The sequence below is a fragment of the Somniosus microcephalus genome, unplaced genomic scaffold (genome assembly GCF_052327205.1).
Source record: "Somniosus microcephalus isolate GS21.2 unplaced genomic scaffold, FLI_Smic_1.0 unresolved_chr8, whole genome shotgun sequence".
NCBI classification, from domain to species: domain Eukaryota; kingdom Metazoa; phylum Chordata; class Chondrichthyes; order Squaliformes; family Somniosidae; genus Somniosus; species Somniosus microcephalus.
This window is the reverse complement of record NW_028225186.1, coordinates 31,585,154-31,593,033: the sequence shown is the minus strand read 5'-3', so window position 1 is coordinate 31,593,033 and position 7,880 is coordinate 31,585,154. Positions and strand designations below refer to the sequence as shown.

The window sequence follows — 7,880 nt, the reverse complement described above, 5'->3', positions numbered from 1 at the left end:
GGACTGACAGAACATCCCTTTTAAACAGACACAGAATGATCCGGGACTGATAGCACATCCCTTGTAAACAGACACAGAATGATCCGGGACTGACAGCATGTCCCTTTTAAACAGACACAGAATAATCCGGGACTGAAAGCATGTCCCTTTTAAACAGACACAGAATGATCCGGGACTGTCAGCACATCCCTTTTAAACAGACACAGAATAATCCGGAACTGAAATCATGTCCTTTTTAAACAGACGCAGAATGATCCGGGACTGACAGCACATCCCTTTTAAACAGACACAGAATGATCCGGGGCTGACAGCATGTCCCTTTTAAACAGACACAGAATAATCCGGGACTGACAGCATGTCCCTTTTATACAGACACAGAATAATCCGGGACTGACAGCATGTCCCTTTTAAACAGACACAGAATGATCCGGGACTGACAGCATGTCCCTTTTAAACAGACACAGAATGATCCGGGACTGAAAGTAGATCCCTTTTAAAGAGACATGGAATGCTGCCTGACCTGCAGAGTGTTTCCAGCATTTCATCTGTTTATATTTCAGATTTCCAGCATCAACACTATTTTGCTTTTGTAATAGAGTTTGACGTAATTGGCTCTGTGGCGCAATGGATAGCGCATTGGACTTCTAGTTGTATGACAGATTAAGACATTCAAAGGTTGTGGGTTTAAGTCCCACCAGAGTCGGATTTTGGATCAGGGTTTGGTGTTTCCTTCGCTAATTCAGAGAAGGGAATCTGCCGCCCCGACACTTTCTATCTGAGTCCTCTCAAACCCTGACTCTGTTACACAGGAGCAGCAGGAGGCCATTCCGTTCCATGGCCGTTTCACATAGGAACAGGAGGAGGTCATTCAGTCCCATGGCCGATTTATATAGGAACAGGAGGAGGCCATTCAGTCCCATGACCCTTTTACACAGGAACAGGAGGAGGCCATTCAGCCCCTCGAACTTGTTACACAGGGACAAGAGGAGGCTTTTAACGCCTCGAGCCTGTTGCATTGGACAGGAGGAAGCCGTTCAGCGATACAAGATCTGTACAAGAACAGTAGAACTCCATTCAGCGCCTCGAACCTGTTACATAGGATGAAGAGGAGGCAAATCAGACCCATGATCCAGTTAAAAAGGAACAGGAGGAGGCAATTCAGACCCACAAGTCTGTTTCACAGGAACAGCAGGAGGCCATTCAGCCCCTCAAACCTGCCACACATGAACAGGAGGAGGCCATTCAGTCCCTCAAGCCTGCTACACAGGAACAGGAGGCGGCAATTCAAACACACGAGTCTGTTATACAGGAACAGGAGGAGGCCATTCAGCCCCTCAAGCCTGTTATACGTGAACAGGATGAGGCCATTCAGCCCCTCGAGCCTGTTATATATGCACAGGAGCATGCCATTCAGCCCCCCGAGCCTGTTACACGGTAACAGAAGGAGGCCATTCAGCCCCTCAAGCCTGTTACACAGGAACAAGAGGAGACAATTCAGACACACGAGCCTGTTATACAGGAACAGGAGGAGGCTATTCAGCCTGTCGAGCGTGTTATACAGGAAAAGGAGGAAGCCACTCAGCCCCTCAAGCCTGTTAGACAGGAACAGGAGGAGGCCATACAGCCCCTCGAGCCGGTTACTCAGGAATAGAAGGAGGCCATTCAGCTCCGCAAGCTCGTTATGCATGAACAAAAGGAGGCCATTCAGCCCCTCGAGCCTGTTATACATGCACAGGAGGATGCCATTCAGCCCCTTGAGCCTGTTACACAGGAGCAGGAGGAGGCCATTCAGCCCCTTGAGTCTGTTATACAGGAACAGGAGGAGGCCATTCAGCCCTTCGAGTCTGTTATAAAGGAACAGGAGGAGGACAATCAGCTTATCGGGTATGTTACACATAAACAGGAACAGGCCATTCAGCCCATCGAGCCTATCAAACAGGAACAGGAGGAGGCCATTCAGCCCCTCGAGCCTGTTATGCAGGAACAGGAGGAAGCTATTCAGTCTGTTAAGCCTGTTATGCAGGAAAAGGAGGAAGCCATTCAGCCCCTCAAGCCTGTTACACAGGAACATCATGGGCAAGGAAACCTCCTGCTGATTACCACCTACCACCCTCCCTCAGCTGATGAATCAGTACTCCTCTATGATTAAAGCAACTACAAGCATGCACACATCTATAAACTTAACTCTATAGAAATGGGGAACACACGGCACATCGTGAAAGGGGCAACACATTACAATTACCCTTAACCCCCTCCCCTAAACCTAACTAAGTTTCGATTTGAGAGACGCGGGATCATGCTCACCACTTTAAGAATTGCGAAAAATGCTTTGCAGCCTTTCAACACAGCTTTCCGTCATCACATGGGTTTGGAAGCTTCTGGCGCAGCTTGTTTTCCTCTTGGTTCTCCTGCGAGGAGGCAGCCAATACAGCCTTGGTGAGCGCTCGCCACGGATGGATCCATTACCGATGTGATGTTGAATAACTGGAGTACCCGGGCCCTGAGTGTCTTCTTCTCCGGCCTAGGTCGTCGATGATCTCCCGACAAAAGTACCCGGGCCTCCCTCGTCATCTTCCCATCGTGGCCGAGCCTTGCCTGGCCGAGCTGGCTTCCAAGCCGAATTCTTCTCGTCGTCTTCTTGTCATGGCCGGGACTTGCTTGGCCGAACCTCCCAAAGTCGCGAAACACATGGCTGAACACCCCGCTGGACACCGTTTACCGAACCACGAAACAAACACATTCCGTACCGAAGCAGAAGAGTCGAAGCAGAAGAGTCGAACCCCTGATGGACTTTACTCAATCAACAGTTATACTTTTTGGAACATTCTGATCTCCCGCCAAATCATAGTCCTGTCTTTGTAATAATTTTGGCGGGCAGAACTCTCTGCAGGGGCGTTTTGTCTTCATAACGGCAGTCGGTGATAGCTTAACTGGCCTTCCTGGGCCGATAATGTCTTTGCATTGTTACCGTAACTTGGTTTGTATATTGATCGGTATGGAGATTGCCCTGGATGGCTGTTAAACGGCTTCTCTTTGTACAGTGTAATGGGTTAAAGCGTTCGTTCAATTGTCTGCCCATTTCTTGATGGGTCTCATCCTGCCACCCAAATCTGTCCTGTACTTATAATGCAATCAATATGTATGCTCAGTTCCATGAGTTTCAGCTTCCCGAAACTGGTTTTCGCGGGCTTTTAATGTCCTCAATCCACAAACCTATCTGGCTTGCAGTAACAGAAATTCAAACGGTCCCAGAAGCTGGTCATGAGGTCCGGCGGCCATTTTGTGTGCCCTTTTATCCAAAGTTTCTCTGTATAAGCTTCTTTTGGTCAATAAAGCTGTTTTATTAACCCTATTTTCCTACGTGATTATTTAATGAAAATTTCGCGAATCTTACAGTGGGGACCTCAATGCCCATCACCAAGAGTGGCTCGGTAGCAGCACTTCTGACCAAGCTGGTCGAGTCCTGAAGGAGATGGCTGCCAGTCTGGGCCTGCGGCATGTGGTGAGGGAACCAACACGAGGGGAAAACCTGCTTGACCTCCTCCTGACCAATCTACCTGTCACAGATGCAAAACAGTTCAAAAAGTATTCATTGGCTGTAAAGCACTTTGGGATGTCCTGAGGTCGTGAAAGCCCTGTAGAAATTCAAGTCCTTCTTTTACAGCCTTCCAAGACAAAGTGACTTAGCTTGCAAAGACCAGAAACAGGGATGTTACTATAGGTTAACGCTATGGATGGGCTGGTTAGCTCAGTTGGTTAGAGCGTGGAGGAAATAATGCCAAGGTCGCGGGTTCGAACCCAGTATGGGCCATTTATTTTTCGGGGGCAGTTTAATTTCTCAATTTTGTAATTTTTGAGCAGTTTAAAAGTTTAAAAATTTGGAAGGAAGCTCACACGGGACCTACAAAGCTGCAAAATCTTAGTTCTACCGAGAGCTCATGGACCTGAAAGGTTAACCCTGTGTTTTTCTGTCCATACATGTTCCCTGACCTGTGGAGTGTTTCCAACATTTAATGAACAAATTCAGATCCAGCATCTGCTGCATTTCGCTTTTTATTTTACCGCAGTGTCCTTGCGTCTATTAACAAAAGTCAAAAATAAATTGCAGCTACCGGAAAATGGAGCTTGTTATCAATGTGAGCATTGGTGGTTCAGGGATAGAATTTTTGCCTGCCATGTGGTGAGACCCGGGTTCGAATCCCAGCCAATGCAGGCTAAACTTTTTAATAATTTATTTCAGAGCAAACACATCACATGAAACATTAATAATAAATTAGCTGTTCCTGTGCAACTGGGCCAAGGGAATGAATGGCTTCCACCTGTTCCTTTGTAACAGGCTTGTGGGGCTGAATGGCCTCCTCCTGTTCCTGTTTGACAGGCTCAAGGGGCTGAATGGCCTCCTCCTGTTCCTGTTTGACAGGCTCGAGGGGCTGAATGGCCTCCTCATGTTCCTGTTTGTCAGGCTCAAGTGGCTGAATGGCCTCCTCCTGTTCCTGTTTGACAGGCTCGAGGGGCTGAATGGCCTCCTCCTGTTCCTGTTCGAAAGGCTCGAGGGGCTGAATGGCCTCCTACTGTTCCGGTTTGACAGGCTCGAGGGGCTGAATGGCCTCCTCCAGTTCCGGTTTGACAGGCTCGAGGGGCTGAATGGCCTCCTCCAGTTCCTATTGAACCATGTTTCAGGCACTGATGTGGCTGATGTTCCGATTGTGCCCTCTGCTGTCCCGGCGCAGAAAGAAACACAGTGCCAGAGTATAAAACCCCAAGTCCTTGTACTTTCTTTCTTTCTTTGAATCTTTCTTTCATTTCTTCCTTTTCTGTGCCATATGCTCCTTATTCTATTGCTGCTTAGTGATAAATATGTTTATATTTGCCGGTTTCAATGTGTTCATTGCTTCTGCTGCTTTGAATTGTGTCGAAAAAGTGAACTGAATTTCTCCACCTGTGTGACGTATCCTCGGGTTTGAAGCCGTTTTGGTTTCAATCAAACAAATGCACAGGTTTCTCGAACTCGCTGAGACTTTCCTGGCCAGTATTTGTTTCTTACTTCTTTGCATTTGGAAAGCTCCAGGCTCCATTCCGGCCTGTGCTGAGGGTGCTGGCCTGAGCCTGGCAGCGGTTACAATTGGTGTCAGTGGCCCTGTGTTAGGGAGAGGGTGAATGACCCTGGCGTCTTGTCCACTCGCCCTGCTGGCTGTGGGCAATGGCTGAGCAGAGGACCAGCTGTGATGGGTTTCAGCAGGAGGGGAGAGGTGGAGAAGGGAAGTTGTCAAGATAAAGAAAGGGGCTCCCAGCTGTTACAGCTGCTGCTGCCCACAGCAGGCAGTTTGGACAGTGGGTGACCACAGCCCATGACACACACGAGCCAATCCAGCCTCCTCGTGGACTGCCTTCACTTACACGTCTCCTTTTTAAGATGAAACTGTCATTTCATTCATGTGACTTCTAAACCACATCCCCTCTGATAGTCATTTCATAACCATTGCACTTACAGTCTCAGCTCAACATCGGCAAACCCCAGCAGCAAGCAGGTGAGATTTACAATCTCTTAATGATCAATGACCTTTCACAGGAACGTGCCAAATCAGTGCTATGCTATTAAAGTCAACACAGGATGTCAAGTTCTTAGAGAGGGTGCAGAGGAGATTTACCAGAATGGTACCAGGGATGAGGGAATTCAATTATGTGGAGAGACTGGAGAAGCTGTGATTGTTCTCCTTACAGCAGAGAGGGTTAAGAGGAGATTTGATAGTGATGTTCAAAATTTTGAATAGTTTTGATAGCGTAAATAAGAAGAAAGTGTTTCCACTGGCAGAAGGTTCGGTAACCAGAGAACACAGATTTATGGTGATTAGCAAAAGAACCAGAGGTGACATGAGGAAACATTTTTTTTAAGCAGCAAGTTGCTGTGATCTGGAATGCACTGCCTGAAAGGGCGGTGGAAGCAGATTCAATCGTAACTTTCAAAAGGAAGTTGAATAAATACTTGAAGCAAAAACATTACAGGGCTATGGGGAAAGGGCAGGTGAATGAAATTAATTGCAAAGCTCTTTCAAAGTGCCGGCGCAGGGCTATGGGCAGAGAGTGGAGCACTGGGATTAGTTTGTGATTGATACAGGTCTATGGGGTGTGAGCGGGGCACTGGGATTTGTTTGGGGTTTGATACAGGTCTATGGGGAGATAGCAGGGCAGAGGGATTAGTTTGTGATTGATTCAGGGCTTTGGGGAGAGAGCGGGACAGTGGGATTAGCTTGTGATTGATACAGGTCTATGGGGTGTGAGCGGGAAAGTGTGATTAGTTTGGGATTGAATCAGGGCTATGGGGTGAGAGCGGGGCAGTGGGATTAGCTTGTGATTGATACAGGTCTATGGGGTGTGAGCGGGGCAGTGTGATTAGTTTGGGATTGATTCAGGGCTATGGGGTGAGAGCGGGGCAGTGGGATTAGTTTGTGATTGATACAGGCCTATGGGGTGTGAGCGGGGCAGTGGGATTAGTTTGGGGATTGATGCAGGTCTATGGGGAGATAGCGGGTCAGTGGGATTAGTTTGGGATTGTTACAGGGCTTTGGGGAGAGAGCGGGACAGTGGGACTGGTTTGGGATTGTTACAGTGCTTTGGGGGGAGAGTGGGGCAGTGGGATTAGTTTGCGTTTCATCCAGGTCGATGGGGAGATAGTGGGTCAGTGGGTTTAGTTTAGTATTGCTGTGTCAAAGACCCAGAATTAACGCAGTGGGCCGAATGGTCTCCTCTGCTCTATAAATATCTATTTTTGGGGACTCCTCGGCAGCTTTTAACACACCATTTGGTGTACATTTCCTCTCCATATTCTTCTCTAAATGTTCACTGACGGTTCCTTCACAGCTACCCAGGCTCCCTGTTTTTCGTGTTAGCAGCAAATGTCAATACGTCTGCCTTCTGTACCCAAGTTGAAATAGCAAGAAGGGCAACGGTCGCAGCAGTGATGCAGGGGGGCCCACTCTTTACATCGTCCAGTCAAAAAAACACCCAATAACTAGCGCACTCTGCTTCTGCCTTTTAACCAGCTTCCTGGTTTCTAGAACGGTTTCTAGTTGAGTATTAATTTTATCCCATATAAGGTCATAGAAACATAGAAACATAGAAGATAGGAGCAGGAGTAGGCCATTCGGCCCCTCGAGCCTGCTCCGCCATTCAATGCGATCATGGCTGATCATCCAAATTCAGTACCCGGTCCCTGCTTTCTCCCCATACCCTTTAGCCTTAAGAAATATATCCAATTGCTTCTTGAATATATTTAATGAACTGGCCTCTACTGCCTTCTGTGGTAGAGAACTCCACAGGTTCACCACTCTCTCGGTGAAGAAATTCCTCCTCATTTCTGTCCAAAATGGCTTACCCCTTATCCTTAGACCGTGACCTCTCGTTCTGGACTCCCCGACCATCGAGATCATCCTTCCTCCATCTGGTCTGTCCAGTCCTGTCAGAATTTTATAAGTTTCAATGAGATCCCCACTCATTCTTCTAAATTCCAGCGACTATAAGCCCAATCGACCCAACCTCTCCTCATACGTCAGTCCTGCCATCCCAGATATCAGCATGGTGAATCTTCGCTGAACTCCTTCCATGGCAAGAACATCCTTCCTCAGATAAGGCGAACAAAATTGCGCACATTACTCACGATGTGGTCTCACCAAGGCCCAGTATAACTGCAGCAAGACATCCTTGTTCCTGTACTCAAACCCTCTCGCTGCGAAGGCCAACATACCATTTGCCTTCTTAACTGCCTGCTGCACCTGCATGCTTACCTTCAGCGACTGCTGTACAAGGACAGCCAGGTCTCGATTCACTTCCCCTTCTCCCACTCTATTGCTATTCAGATAATAATCTGCCTTCCTGTTTTTGAC

At 47.9% G+C, this 7,880-nt stretch overlaps 1 non-coding gene across 1 annotated transcript; it reads left to right on the top strand.

Annotated features, from left to right (window-relative positions):
* The first annotated feature begins 610 nt into the window (after nt 1-610).
* On the top strand, nt 611-703 carry trnar-ucu (transfer RNA arginine (anticodon UCU)). The gene is made up of 2 exons: nt 611-647; nt 668-703. It is a non-coding gene; the product is annotated as a tRNA-Arg (tRNA).
* The last annotated feature ends 7,177 nt before the right edge of the window (nt 704-7,880 follow it).